This window comes from Paramisgurnus dabryanus, chromosome 13, assembly GCF_030506205.2.
Source record: "Paramisgurnus dabryanus chromosome 13, PD_genome_1.1, whole genome shotgun sequence".
Classification (NCBI taxonomy): domain Eukaryota; kingdom Metazoa; phylum Chordata; class Actinopteri; order Cypriniformes; family Cobitidae; genus Paramisgurnus; species Paramisgurnus dabryanus.
In genome coordinates, this window is record NC_133349.1 from 15,512,501 (window position 1) to 15,527,233 (window position 14,733).

A 14,733-nucleotide genomic window follows, 5' to 3' on the forward strand; every position below is an offset into this window, starting at 1 on the left:
GCCTTAGAAGCTTCCTAAAAACCTCTCTCAGATAGCTATATTAGGGTGGGGGATTTTAAACAAGTGGTTTTGCACCTATTTGGCTCCCCCTACTGGCTTAACTTGCAATCTCATTACTGATTGGCTGACTTTGCTGCCACTCAAAAAATGTAGCCAATTATTTTAAAGTGGAGGGGCAGTTAGATGCCTGTGATGTCATAAGCATCAGTTTTTCAGATTGGGCCGTTTTCTGGGTGACATTTCTCAAAGAGGAATTTCTATGGACTGAGATGTTTAGCATGTCTAGCACTTTTTGTATGTTTGTGAATGCGGGTAGACTATCATTATTCAACAAAGACAATGTAAAAATGTTTTTTCATTCTCTGGCCCCCTTAAGTTTTTAAGAAAAAAGTTAACTTATTTCAAGATTTTTTTTCCTCACCCCATTGCCAGATATTTTTGCACAATTTTACTTAAATTGTATTTACTTATTTATTTTTTCTAAAAACTAGACTTATTATTTTCTTAGGTCATTTTGCTCATCAAGAAGAAGCATCTTAATTTAAGAATTTTTAGATATTTCTACTAAAAAAACAAGACAAAATACTAAGTAAAAAGTCATTTTTTGCAGTGTATCTATTAGATTCATTCAGTTTGGTAGAACAGTAACCAATAGTTTTTGGGGCAGTGTAACAAAGGCTCCAAATCCTCTGAAGATGTATGGCCTGTATTTAGAAGCAGTGAATGACTACATAAATGAATCGTATGGAGAGGACGTATGGAGACTAATCGAGGCCAGAGCCAAGATCCCTCACCTGAAATTTGTTCGACACCAAATGTACAAGTGAGTTCTGTATTTTCCTTTAAACTGCATTTGTCCGATATGTAATAACTCTTATGCCATATATTGCGTTTGGGTGTACATAGCAGTTTAACAATTCTGGTGTTTCTTACTTCAGTGATAATCTTATCCTACGACTGGCAAAGGCTGCTGGATAGGTTCTGGGAAAAACTCATGATGAGCTCATATACGCTTCTGGAGTCTACATGGTCAAGCGGATAGGAAACTACGGTTATGAGAGGATCCTAAAGGTGATTTTAAAACATTGTAGTCCGTATCTAGGCTGGTTTCTTGTATGTAATTCATATAGTAAACGTATAGGCCCTTCCCAAATGGCGCACTTCATATGGATTTTCGGTCTCATGGCCTTAAATTGCGTGTGCTTGCTTAGTCTATAGGTTGTAAGGTGTCCCATCTGTCTCGAGTCTGTCCTAAAATACGACTCCGGTGCACCCTCGTGGACTCGCTTCAAGGGTCCCTTAAGTCTGAACTACATGATGTCATCAAAAGGTGGACCCCATGGAAGACCACAAGTCCGGAGTGTGCCATTTGGGACAGGGCCATAGTCCAACATGTTTCCATTTACATATCCAAAGTGACTTACAATGCATTCAAGCTATACATTCTCCAAGTACTGTTTGCGCATTCCTGCCCAGGATTCAAACCCTCAAATTTGAACGCAGTTCACTACCAGTTGAGCTACAGAAACATTTATACATATAACATGTTATATTATACACACAATCACGTTTAATTTCTCCTCTAATGTCTGTGTCTTAGGTACTGGGGCGCAATGTACAAGACTTCATCAATGAGATAACCTGCACGAATATTTCAGTTTCTCCTTCTCTAAAGTCCAGCCACCGTTTCTATGTCGAGGAGGAACGCAAAACAAGCCTCACCCTGCATTACCGCTCAACCAGAAAAGGCTTCACACAGTTTGTCAAAGGTAACGGTCCTCGAAAACGAACAGTTTGTAAGTCATATAAGTCAAAAACCCTTGTGACTTTCTTCTGTGGAACACAACAGATGAGGCAAAATGACAGCTCCAGTTCCCATTCACTTGTTGTATGGTATAAAGAAAATAATGACGTGTCTGTCAGGGTTGGAACAATATGAGGGTTAATAAATGACAGAATGGTAATTAATCCATTTATGCGTTTTGAACAATGAGTCAACTCACAAACTACAGACGTCTTTCAAAGATTACTTACATATCCCCTAGGGGTGTAACGGTACGCAAAAATCACGGTTCGGTGCGAACCCCGGTTTTGAAGCCACGGTTCGGTTCATTTTCGGTACAGTAAGGGAGAAATGCAAACATTAAACTGCAGGTTGTTTATTACTTTAAACTTTTTTTTACAATTTGTTTACACTTTTTTAAACACTTTATTAAAATATAACAGATAAAATATATATAAAATGAAAAAATTATAAATAAAATACTACTGCAAAGTTATTTTTTACATTATTTTATAACAGAAGGTAACCTTCTCTTAAACTTTTTCTACTAAAACCTTGAACTAACAAATTCAATTCCTGAATACATTTATGAACTATTAGCCTACATTTTTGCCACTAAAAATTTTCTGTTTTGATTTATTTTGGATTGTTTAACTCACAGAATTGAATTGGCTATGTACCATCTCTGTATAAAAATAATATTACTGCTCTATGTGTAACTGCATAGCAAGCAACATGATGATACACTCATTTTGAGATTAGTGAGCTGCATACATAGCCATCTTTGATCTTTTGCACGTTTCTCCTAATCTTTGCTTGTGTTGTCAATGTAAGCTGTGACTTTACTTACGAACCCCTCCGCAGCTGAGTAACAGCTGAGTAAGCCCGGGTTACAGCTCTTCTCTGTCCCGACCAGCTGATCGCATTGTGACAATGATATGATTGACGTGATATGCAGATGAAAAATCTGATCACGCATTCCTTATTCTCGCTGTCACAGAAAGCGCGTCTCATGAATGCGTAGCAACGAAAGACGTGCATCCTCTCACGCACTTTTGAAAGAACAAAGCAGCGCATTGACACGCGTTTAACATGCGCTTTTAGATACGACACGTAAACGTTTACATCAATAATCAAACGGATATACAACTAAGTAAATAAAAATCTTTCTGCGGGCCGAATTATGTTATATGTTTGACAGAAGACTTGCGCTGAACGCGGAGACTTCCGCCACTTAATATGTTCGTGCGGAAACGCACGTATTATGTTCTGCACAGGCGCACACAAAATGCATTCGGCCTTTCGGTGCACGTGCGCACCGTGCCGAAAGCCCTGAACCGAAACGGTCCGGTTCGAATACACGTACCGTTACACCCCTAATATCCCCCATTCATTTAAGAATTGTGCATTATACAAATTTTGCTGTATAAACATTTATCATATTGACAGAACAAAATGTGTATAGTAACCTCTGCACTCGTAGTTTCTGACATTGTTTGCGTATTAAAATTGAAATATGTGCGTGTTGAAATGGTTCAACGTTCAGAAGACAGAGATGTTTGATTAAATCCAAGACTAAAAAAGCCGAGTGTTCACAGACTGCTTAAAATTCAAACAGTGTCTCTTGTCACTACTCTGCAGGGCAGCTCTCTCAGGTGGGCCGTCAGTTTTATAACACAGACATTGAGGTGGAGATTTTGTCCAAAGAGGAAACAGAGAAAATGACATATGTGTTACGAGTCCAAACAGACAAGACCTTCATCTTCTCCGTACACACACACAACCTGCTAAATTGTTCTTTATTCTCACTCTTGTCTCTTCTGAAGGTGTACAAAATGAATTTTGACAATGCTGCGTTTAAGCACCGTATGCCCCAACAGAAAACAGCCCCAGGCTACGAGAAATTGCCCATGAAGCGAGGAATCTTTTTCGATATGTTTCCCTTCAGCGTGATTTTCCGAAGGGACGTGACCATGTATCGGATCGGAGACGGTTTGAAAGAGGTGTTTTCTGATCTGCAGGGCAAAAAAGTCAATTAAGAATTTACCCTGGTGCAACCCATGCTGGAATTCAGCTGGGACAATGTGAGTGGATGGGGGTGAGACTGGGTAGTATTAGATTAAAGGACTTCTAATTAAAAGCATACAGGTTGTGTTTGTGGATGCTGCCAGACTTGCACCAAAGCCAACATAAATCAGCATCTAAATTAATGCGGCCTAGCAGGGGTTATTACCATTTAATGCTGCAAAATCTAAATTTACAAAAATCGTTCCTTCACTTGCTCCTTGTATTCTGTCCCAAACAAAGGAGTATTGGGTCAATGATGTGACGTTTATTATTTTGTGTCCTATGGATAAATTAAATGTGTAAGGGTTAAAATTTCTAAATAAATGTGCAGATTTCTTGCATACATTCTCTTTTTTGAGAAACAAGTCTAAAGTTTCTGGGTTTATTTTATTTTGAAAGAATATTTGGGGGATTATTATAAAAATGTCAATCTGGTGTAACCGCTCGTGTCAATTGGTGTATTTTTTAAAATTAAATTATAAATATATTCATTAAAAAAGTGGTATAAAATATAATCATCTAGTTTAGTGTAATATGATTTTTTTAACATACATTTTTACATCATTTGTCAAAGATTGTTTAGAAAAGCTGTTTTCAGCATATATCAGGATAAATATTACAAAAAAGCATTAAAATTTACATTTAGAAATAACTAATAAAATGATTTTTTAAACTGATTATTTTTAAATTACGCTTACATGCCATCAAGGTGGATACAATATTTTATATTTCTCATTCTTTGGCGCAACTGGTGGTTACACCATTTGACATTCTCAGGTCAAAAGACTTAACTTTCATAAAAATGGTGCAAAATAATGTATTTTTTTATTGCATAAAATTAACATACATACAATATGTGCATTGAAATAAACCTGATGCATGATTCTAAAACAAGTAAAAATAATAATAATAATAATAATAATAATTTAATTTCTTTTTTTAATTGAATTGAATCTTGCCGAACCGTTTTTGTCACTGATCTTATTATCTGTTGTAGAGCTACACCCACCTCAACAATGTGTTTGAGCTCCTGTCCAAGGCTGTGGTGGAGAGCAAACAGAAGGTCAACATCCCCAAACTTAGCAAAGACAAACCAGAGGAAAAAGAGGAAAGTGAAAAACCCAAAAAGGATGAAAGAGGTGTTGCTTGGATCTGGCAAAGTTTTTGGAAGAATGGGCAAGGTACTCCCCAAATTTTCAAAACTAGCAATTACAATATTTATACAATGATCAATAAAAACACATGTTGACCATTCAAACCCCTTTCAAAACCAAACTATACACTCAGAAAAAAGGTACAAGAAGGTATTGACAACTAGTAATGTTGTCATTGGGGCGTTACCCTTTCAAAAAGCACCCATTTGTCCCTAAAAGGTGAATATTGATATATCAAAGGTAGACATACAGTACTGATACCTCAAAGTATATATATATGAAGAGTTTTGTTGCAAAACGAGATAAATCCGTTTTTAACATTTTTGTCAAAACATGTTTATTATTATGTTATTATGTTATTATTTTGTTTTATGGTGCTACTTTTTTATTTTTTAAGTTATGAAGGTTTAAATCAAAACAAACCAAGTGCAGTTGAATTAATATTAATAGGCTTTATGCCCAGCTGCACTACTTCCTGAACTTCAGCCAGCTCCTTGTTTCCTGTCTTCCATTATTGGACAAACTGATTAATCCAGGTGTGCCTGACCTCAGTAGTCACAATCAAACTGATTAATCCAGGTGTGCCTGACCTCAGTAGTCACAACACCAATAATCAGACACACCTGGATTTATCAGTTTGTCCAATAATGGCAGACAGGAAACAAGGATACATATATCTGTAGCAAAATGGCATATATTATGACCTTTTTAAAACGTACCATCCCAGTGACAACTTTTGCATCTTTTTTTCTGAGAGTGTACATCACTGCTTACATCTGCATTGGACAGTTACAACGCTGTCCAATGGGATTTATCATGATATAAATTAGGATACATAAGCAAGCTCCTTGATGTAAATTAATGCAATGACTTAAAAAACATCTCATCCTGATTCCTGTGTTGTCTTCAGACATTAAGGTGATGGATGAAATAAAAGGCACGGACCAAGAATACAGCAGCGCTTTGATTCAGTACAACAGCTCTGCTAATTCTGGAGGAGAGGACATTGAGCTGCTGGCTTTTCAGACTGTCACTGGTTAGAGATCTTCTAAACTTAAGTGCTGCCCTTAATGACCTCCATTATCATCTCTCTAGATGCAGTTGTATGCTTGTCTGATATAAAACACTTCTCTAGCAATGATGTAAAACAAAAGCAAGTGAATGAGATTACAATCATTATTTAAAGTGTTTTGGGACCACTGCCAGATAAATTGGAAGCTAACGTGACTCTCAAATGGCATCCACATCATCCATATCAATTTGTTGATTCAAATCTTCTGTAAATGCAGTTAACAATTACATTTGCTCGCTCTTGATCAGGCAAGTGCAGTGAAACAATATTTGAAGACATGCGAGAGCCCCCTAAAAAGCCTCTTCATCTAAAGGGTCAGATGAAGTATGTGTCGCAGTGGGACTCCCTCATCTTCCTTGGAACTCCCATGTAAGCGCTCACAATCTCACTCATCTTTATAGCACTGCAGTCTGTGCTTTTGGAAAAGATAGTAGCGTAGTTTCCGCCACATAAAACGGACACAATTTCTGCACTTTTATTGTAATATGACCATATCCTACTTCAAATTACCATGACATCAGGTTGGTTTAATTCTGACTGCAAAACCATTCAAATGCTTTGTCTTCTCTGCACAGTATTGAGACAGTGGAGGACATGATAAAAATGGGCGTTTATGTCAACAATTTAAACGTGCACGACTCAAGCAAAGAGCTCATTCTTGTCGGCACGCAGCAGTCAGCCGAGCTGCAGCTAGCAATTGACCAGGTACGACTGCGGCACATTAAGTATAAACCAGCATTATTTATTTATTATCCGAATACATTTAAATGCAAAGCAGAGGTCATTGCAGCAAAATGTTTCCTACAGTACATGTCGATTCATAAGAGTCTCTGGCTCTGGTTACACGCAAAGAACTGACATCCGAGTGACAGCTTATCTCCAACTGTGCCACCTACAGGAGCAGCAGAAGTCTGCGCAGCTCCAGGAGATCATTAAAAAGTTGGATGAGGAGAAGAAGAGAGGAGACTCCCTACTGTACGCCATGATACCCAAAGCCGTGGCAGACAGACTGCGCAAGGGAATAACAGCCCCGGAGACGTGTCAGGTACTGACACATGCAACACAAACAATTACAAAAGCAAATCACACTTCTCTGCCTATGCATTTACTAAAAAAGTAAACAGACATTAAAGAACAAACTCCCAAATGTAGATGGCATAAAGTAACTACAATCACCTCATGACAGCTGGTGACATTTCTTTTTCGAGGGGCGCAAATTCAAAATATGTGTTTGGAGTGCCGTGTGTGGCTCGTCATATCAAAATATCTGTTAGATTTTGTGAGCCTATGCATCATGGGTTATGTCAAAATACATGCCTGCTGAACAAGTATTGAAAAGGTTTATAATAAGAGACGCTCACGTTGACAGAATACTCACAAGACACCAATACTAAACTCTGATAATTCATGAGAGTATCTAGCAAACGTGAGGATCTCTTTTATCATAAACCCCTTCGAAGCATCTGCAGCAGGCATGTATTTTGACATGTTGCGTGATGCATATAGGTTGACATGACATGCTGAACACAAATTTTGACATGACGAGCCACACACACGACTGGCTAAATACATGTTTTGACGAGATTCGCGTTGTGTGCCCACAAAAAAAAGTTACCATCCGCCACTGCTCATGACTGAAATGGCTCTCAAACTACAGGTAGTTTAATTTTAAAGGAAAACACCTCAGTTTTTTTATATTTTACTATGTTCTTACCTTAATTTAGACAAATTAATACATATCTATCTTTTTTCAATGCATGCACTTAATCTTTGTACAGCGTGTCATGAATGTGTTAGCATTTAGCCTAGCCCCATTCATTCCTTAGGATCCAAACAGGGATAAATTTAGAAGCCTCCAAACACTTCCATGTTTTTCATATTTAAAGACTGTTAATTAAGTAGTGATTAGCAAATAAAAAAAGAATAACTATATTATATGACGGAAGTAGGGTGGCCATTCGTGCCAGTTCTGCCAGACACGTCCCAAACTGGTTTTCGGGTGCATTCTCCGGAAGTTCTCCATTAAGGTTTAATATTTCGGGTTCAATTTCAGAAAAGCAATGGTTACATTTCAAGGTAAGAATGAAACTACAATGACTGTATGTCTTAAAAGAAATAAATCTTAATTTTCTAATGTATTTTAACTGAAATGTGAGAACCTCGATGACGTATGCGGTTGAGTAACGCGACTTCCGGAGAACGCACCCAAAATCCTGTTCGGGACGTGTCCAGCAGAACTGGCACGAATGGCCACCCCAGGCGGAAGAGCACTTAGTTTGCAGCATTTTGACAGTAACATCTTCATTCCTGCTTACCCCCCCTCTCGCTCAATCTTCTGTCAATATTACTGCACCCGAGGTCGAAGTGCTGCAAACTAAGTGCTCTTCCGCCATACAATATAGTTCTCATTTTTTATCCGCTTCAAAAAGTGCCACATTTTATTTTATTTTATAAAAAGATAGGTATGTATTAATTAGTCTAAGTTGAGGTAAAAACATAGTAAAATATTGAAAAACTGTGGAGTTTTCCTTTAAGGCCCAACATATACAGTATACATTTGACAAGCTTGTGTGCAGAAAAATTTGGGGATGTATGTAGTACTGTATGTATTAGATTTAGGGTTATAGCTGGAAAATAGTACCTGGTTATTGGTCCCTACTTTAGGTAACATAAGTTTGTGACTCCTGGTAAAACAGACTGTATCTCATAGCAGTTAAAGATTACATGATAAAAATCTACTCTTGACATTCCCTTTGCTGTGATGTGTTTTTTTAGGTGTTTCCAGATGTGACCATTCTGTTCAGCGACGTGGTGAAGTTTAATGAGATCTGTATCCACATAACCCCTATGCAGGTGGTGGATATGCTAAGTGAGATTTACATCGTTTTTGACACACTCAGCGAGAAACATAATGTTTATAGGTAACTAAACTAAACCCGTCCACTAACTTTAAAACATCCTTCAGCTTTCTGAATGTTCTTTCTTTCTCAGGTGGAGACCATACGAGATGCCTACATGGTCGAGGCAGGTGTGCCCAATAAAACCACATTCCATGCACATCACATCTGTGACATGGCTCTAGACATGCTGAGCTCCATCAATCATTTGAAAGATCCCTCCACTGGGGACAACATCCAGATCCGTGTCGGTAAGTGCGCTCAGATTCACAAAGCATCTGTATCTGTAATCTTTCCATGAAATCTGCACGTCACACAGTTTGCAAAAGACCAACATTGACTTGTTCTAGCTAAATGTTTTTGAATGCTAGATTTCAGACTTAAACAATGATTGTGTGTTGGTCTCCACACAGGCATTTACTCTGGGATGGTGGTAGCAGGGGTGGTGGGTCTAAAGATGCCAAGATATTGTCTGTTACATCGTAAACACAGCTTCTCAGATGGAGTCAAATGGCATTGTAAGCAATTTTACTGTCTGTGTGTTACAGAAACAGAATTTAACAGACTTCAGAGTTTTTTAACTAAGAAATAAAATTCTCTCTCTTTTTGTGTGCTGTTAGGGCATGCAAATCCACATCAGTCTGACCACCAAAGATCATCTGGAGCATGAGCCATACATCATTGAGGAACGAGGAAAGATATCATCTGATATCATCACCACTGCCATCCTCCGTATTTCTGACATCAACAAGATCATGCATATTCACAACTTTTAAAATGTTACACTTTTATGCAAATTCATGCACTTATCCAAAGTGATGTACATTAAAGCTATACATGAATTAGGATGTGCATTACCATGTACCACGGTCTATCAGGAGTGAACTTACTTCTATAATGATTCTTTTTCTAAATTTCCTGCTAGCTAAGACTAAATTGTACCACAAAATAGGGCTGCACTATATAATGAAATGATATAAATATTGCAAATGTGCATATTGCAATCAATTGCAATACCATAATGAATTAATTATTTCAAAGTTAGTCTAGTTAAAGTTTTAGGTCGATGTAGACCGCAGAAAGACTGGAATACCAATGTTAAAGTCTGCATGAAATTTAAACTTTTATATGGCTTTTTTTCAAACGACTTATCTTTGAACTTCACTATTTAAAAAAAACAATCATGTCCCCTTAAAATCTTTATCAAATAATGTAAAATAAATATAGTAAAAAGGACATTCTGAAAATGTAACTTGTGCAATGGTGAGAAAATTGGCAAAATAATTAGAAAAATAAAAAAACAGTTTGGTTGTTCGGACGGATTGTTTCATTTTATTCTGCTTCGGACAATAATTTTCCTTTCTGTGCATCCCTACATTAAAGGAACAGTATGTAAGAAATGTATATCAATGAATCATAAAATGGCCCTGATATGTCACTAGACATTAAGAAATCATTTTCATTTCAAATACTTATATCACTGACAACAGTGGTCCAGCCAGGATATTGTCATTTAAAAAGTGGAGTTGCAGCCCTCAACTGATGTTTATGTTGTCATTTTGTGTATTGGCCACTAGTTGGGTGATTGCAGTACCAGTTTTAGCCACAAGTTTTGTTATTGCAATACCAGTTTTAGCCACAATCCTACATACTGTTCCTTTAAAGCTTATCTCCTCTCAAAACGGTCTCTCAAAATAATCGCAGTGATTAGCAAGTAGCAAAATGACCCAACTACATGTATGCTTTTTATTACGTTTTTAAGTATCGTTTAAATGGACTTTAAGTTAAAACATTATGTGAGCGCATACAGCAGTGGTTCTCAAACTTTTTCAACGTTTGGCCCCCTTATGTACGGTGCATCCCTTTGTGTCCCCCCCAAAGAAAATTTAAAACATAAAAAATTCAAAACTTCAAATTTCAAATAAACAAAACATATTAAAGTGTACAATGTAGTGCTGTTGGTTAGTAGCCTTATTTTTCTGAGGTTTAATTAAACAAAATTTATGATAAATGTATTTATTTTATAAAATGTGATTAAACTGGGGCCCCCCTGGCACCATCTCAGGCGTCCTTAGCTTGAGAACCACTGGCATACAGAATATTGCCTTAACATTATAAATTGCATTTTTCTTCAATATTATGCAGCCCTACCACAAAGCTGGCAGTATTCAGCAGGTGATCTCATCTCAAAATGTCAGCCCCCATGTGGTAACGCTGACCCGCTCAATGTAAAATTAAACAGCTTTTGATTAGCCTTTGATTTTTTTAACAACTTCGATCCATCATACTTATAACAGAATCAAAATGTGACAAAAACCTCTAATCTCTCCTGACTCAGGGTAAAGGTTATATGAAGACATACTGGCTTAAGGGTAAGAAAGACCTCTCTTTTAAGTCTCCAGCAGAGCTCAGATACAGCAATGAGCAGAAGGACTATGAGGACAGAAGCTCAAATAGGTGAGTGAGGTGAATAAGATTTCCACATTACAACAACTGTTATAATGATTAAACCAGTGATTTTACGATCACAGTGATAATTTGGAAGAGCACAACATTCAATGCAAACATTGTTTCTTTTTTCAAGTTCCACTTGCACTAACAGGAAACATTCCCCATTCAGTCTGAATACCCCAATGAGGAGCAGGCTGAGGTTAAGACCATACCACCACTAGAGGGCGCTCCAGACCCAAACACGTTCACCAATGAGTCCCAGGAGAAAGAAAAGGTTAAAAAGAAAAAGAACAGCAAAGGAGGCAAGGCAGACAATGCATCAGGGAAAGCACAGGACAGCACTCCACCTGCTGGAGAACCGGAGAATGCAGCTCCAGAGCTAAATAACAAAAAGCACAGTTTCAGAAGCCAATACTCATGACTACCAGTCAATCTTCCCAATGAGATGCACAGCCTGCAGTCTGCTGTAAAAATCCAGGAGAGATCACACACTGATTAGCCCCACAAATCTTTCCATATTGTATTTTCTCATCGAAAAATACAGTTTAAGGTGGAAGCTGTGCTGATAGCTTCAGCTGGGTTTATTTCAAGCAAAGATCATACAGATCTATTTTTGAAAATCAGATCAGACACAGAATGATCAGACGTTCCGTGTGTCTCAATTCGTTCCCTAGCTCCCGAAGTCGTGAATCAGTATATCGTGTACACAGGTTCGGGCACTGGTAAGGACCCTAGCTCACTTCACATTGGGACAATGTTCACTTATTTTTCTGTCACGTGGCTGCTTAAGCGCGTTGTGATTATTCACAGCTGTTACTCATCAACACCCGGCAAAACCAACATCTCTCTGACTTAATTTTAAAAAACAGTACATTGTGGAAAATGCTGTCATTATTCTCTTACATATCTGTGCATAAAATTGGAGGCATATAATTACATTTTAAATGTAATAAATATATTTACAATTTTAAATAAATATTATTATTTTAAATATTGAGTAGATTGTGGTCCCTTACTGTGTAGCAATGTGTGTTTATATTTACAACTAAAACAAACGTTTGTCTTTATAAAAGTTCTGTTACATTTCATAAAGTTTATTGAGTTGGATCACGTGATGTTCGGGTGGCGAGCGTCAGAAAAGGTCACGTGATTTCCGGTTAGGGAACATAGGGAACATCGATGCTCACTGGTTTTTGCGTTGCATTGTGGGAATTTTTAGGGAACGAACGTTCCAGTGCACTGAACGGATTTTGCGATTGAGACAGCCCTTAAAATGGCCGACTCCCTGATCAGTGCCCTGACTACTGAACAAGGGAGCTGATTGAGACACACGGAATAGCATTTATGTCAGGAAATTCTAAGCAAGAAAATCTGAAGAAAGAATTTGACTGTGGAACATAAAGCAGTTTCAGATTTGCCCCCCTCCCAAAAAAAATAACTTTTGCCTAAGATGGAGAGGAATTGCATGGTATTTTTGGAACCCAATTTGACATTTCAGACTGAAAGTAAATAAATCTAAATAATCATATTGCTTGCTAGAAAATGTTTATTCTCTGGTGTACAGAGCTGTGTAGCCGTCTAACACCTTGAACAAAATTCATCACAAATACAACCAATCAGGTTATATATACAGTATACAATCTATTATTTTATTCTGTATGAAAACAATTCTTTTTTGTCTGCTACAGTAAAGTACTTCCTCTTTTAAGAGTTTGAATAGCTCTCTATTTTTTTAATAAATGTAAGTGATAATGAGTGTATAGACCTTTTACGAGTAGACATCACAGTTATGTCAATGCCAGCTGCGCATGCAATGTGGTGGCAGAAAAACAGTGTAAATGAATTATACACGAGTAAGATAACTCACTAGAAAATGTCTTGTTGAGCTGTCTAGTGTCAGAATAGGAATGCCAAAAAAGATGACCTTCATTTTTTATAGAATACCATCATCGAAGACACCATTTGAAGATAAACTAGGTGTTTATTGTTGCAATAAGCCCTTAAATGGGCAGACTGAAGCGATGAAATCATCTGGAAATCTATTAATAATTAGAACAGAAAATAATTACAGAAGATGTTGTGTTCTGTCGAAGTCTGTTCCCTCTATGTGTTTTATCACGTTACATTTATAATTTATTAAAAAAGATTAAAGATTTGAATTGGTTATACTGAAAAAGCAATAAAATCAATATTTATTAAATATTTTATAATTTTACTGTTTTCTATTATTTCTATTTACCTTATATTTTAGTTTATGTCTTGTTCCTGTTTATTCTTAAATTATTATTATATAAATATAGCACACACACATACATGATGTAAAGTGTTATTAATATAAAAACCTATATATATATATTTGTATGTATATATTTATATGTATAAACATAGGACAAATAATAGAAAACTGGAAAATTATGAAATATTAAAAAAATTGTATTATATAGAATACATGAGTATATGAAGAGTTTGGTTCCAAAACGCAATAAATCCATTTTGACTAATTTCGGTAAAAATTTGTTTTCTACCAAGAAAGTGACAAGATGAAAACCGCTATTTTCTGTTACAAACTTTCACATAGCATCTTTAGGTTATAATAACATTACAAATTCAAATCCATAATTTGATTTTCAAAGATTTATTATGAAATCCATCCATTTACATAAAAACAATTACATTTTTGTTTCTTATGGTAAACAAATAACTGCTTATAACTGGTCCTGCACATGCAAAGCATAGCTTTCATTAAAACTGTGGTTTTGTGGATGAGGACGATGGAAACAGTGATCACGTACACAAAAACAAATCTCACACTGCTGTTATTATTTTGTGGAGGCTGGGCTGCACCAGTCTTAAGGTGATCCGATTCAGTGGATTTTTTTCACTTTTTTACTCGATAACATTGTCATTCACTTATTTGGTTCACAGAAAAACAAAGCAGATATTGGATTTTGCGTAGAATTACGTTTTTTTTTTAATACTGACCTGATCCAATACTGATTTTGGTGGCGTTTATCGCGTTTTGGAACCAAACTCTACATATTTACTTTAGCAATTCATACTGTAAAAATAATTGATTTACCAATAAAGAACATGTAATGTAAACACGCATTTGTGTTTACATTACATACATGCACACATATCAGTAGCCAAGCCATTTAGACTTTTCATTTATATAAACGTAACGTGATGAAAATGCTATAAGAAACATTACACTAAAGGGAAACATAGGGGAAACAGATTTCAAAAGAAATCCGCAACCATAAAAATCACAGTTTAATGCTAAAACACTTCACACCGCTACTGCAAAGC

At 36.6% G+C, this 14,733-nt stretch overlaps 1 pseudogene; it reads left to right on the forward strand.

Moving 5' to 3' along the window:
* The first annotated feature begins 695 nt into the window (after nucleotides 1-695).
* Nucleotides 696-11,894, forward strand: LOC135789273 (soluble guanylate cyclase 88E-like; annotated as a pseudogene).
* The last annotated feature ends 2,839 nt before the right edge of the window (nucleotides 11,895-14,733 follow it).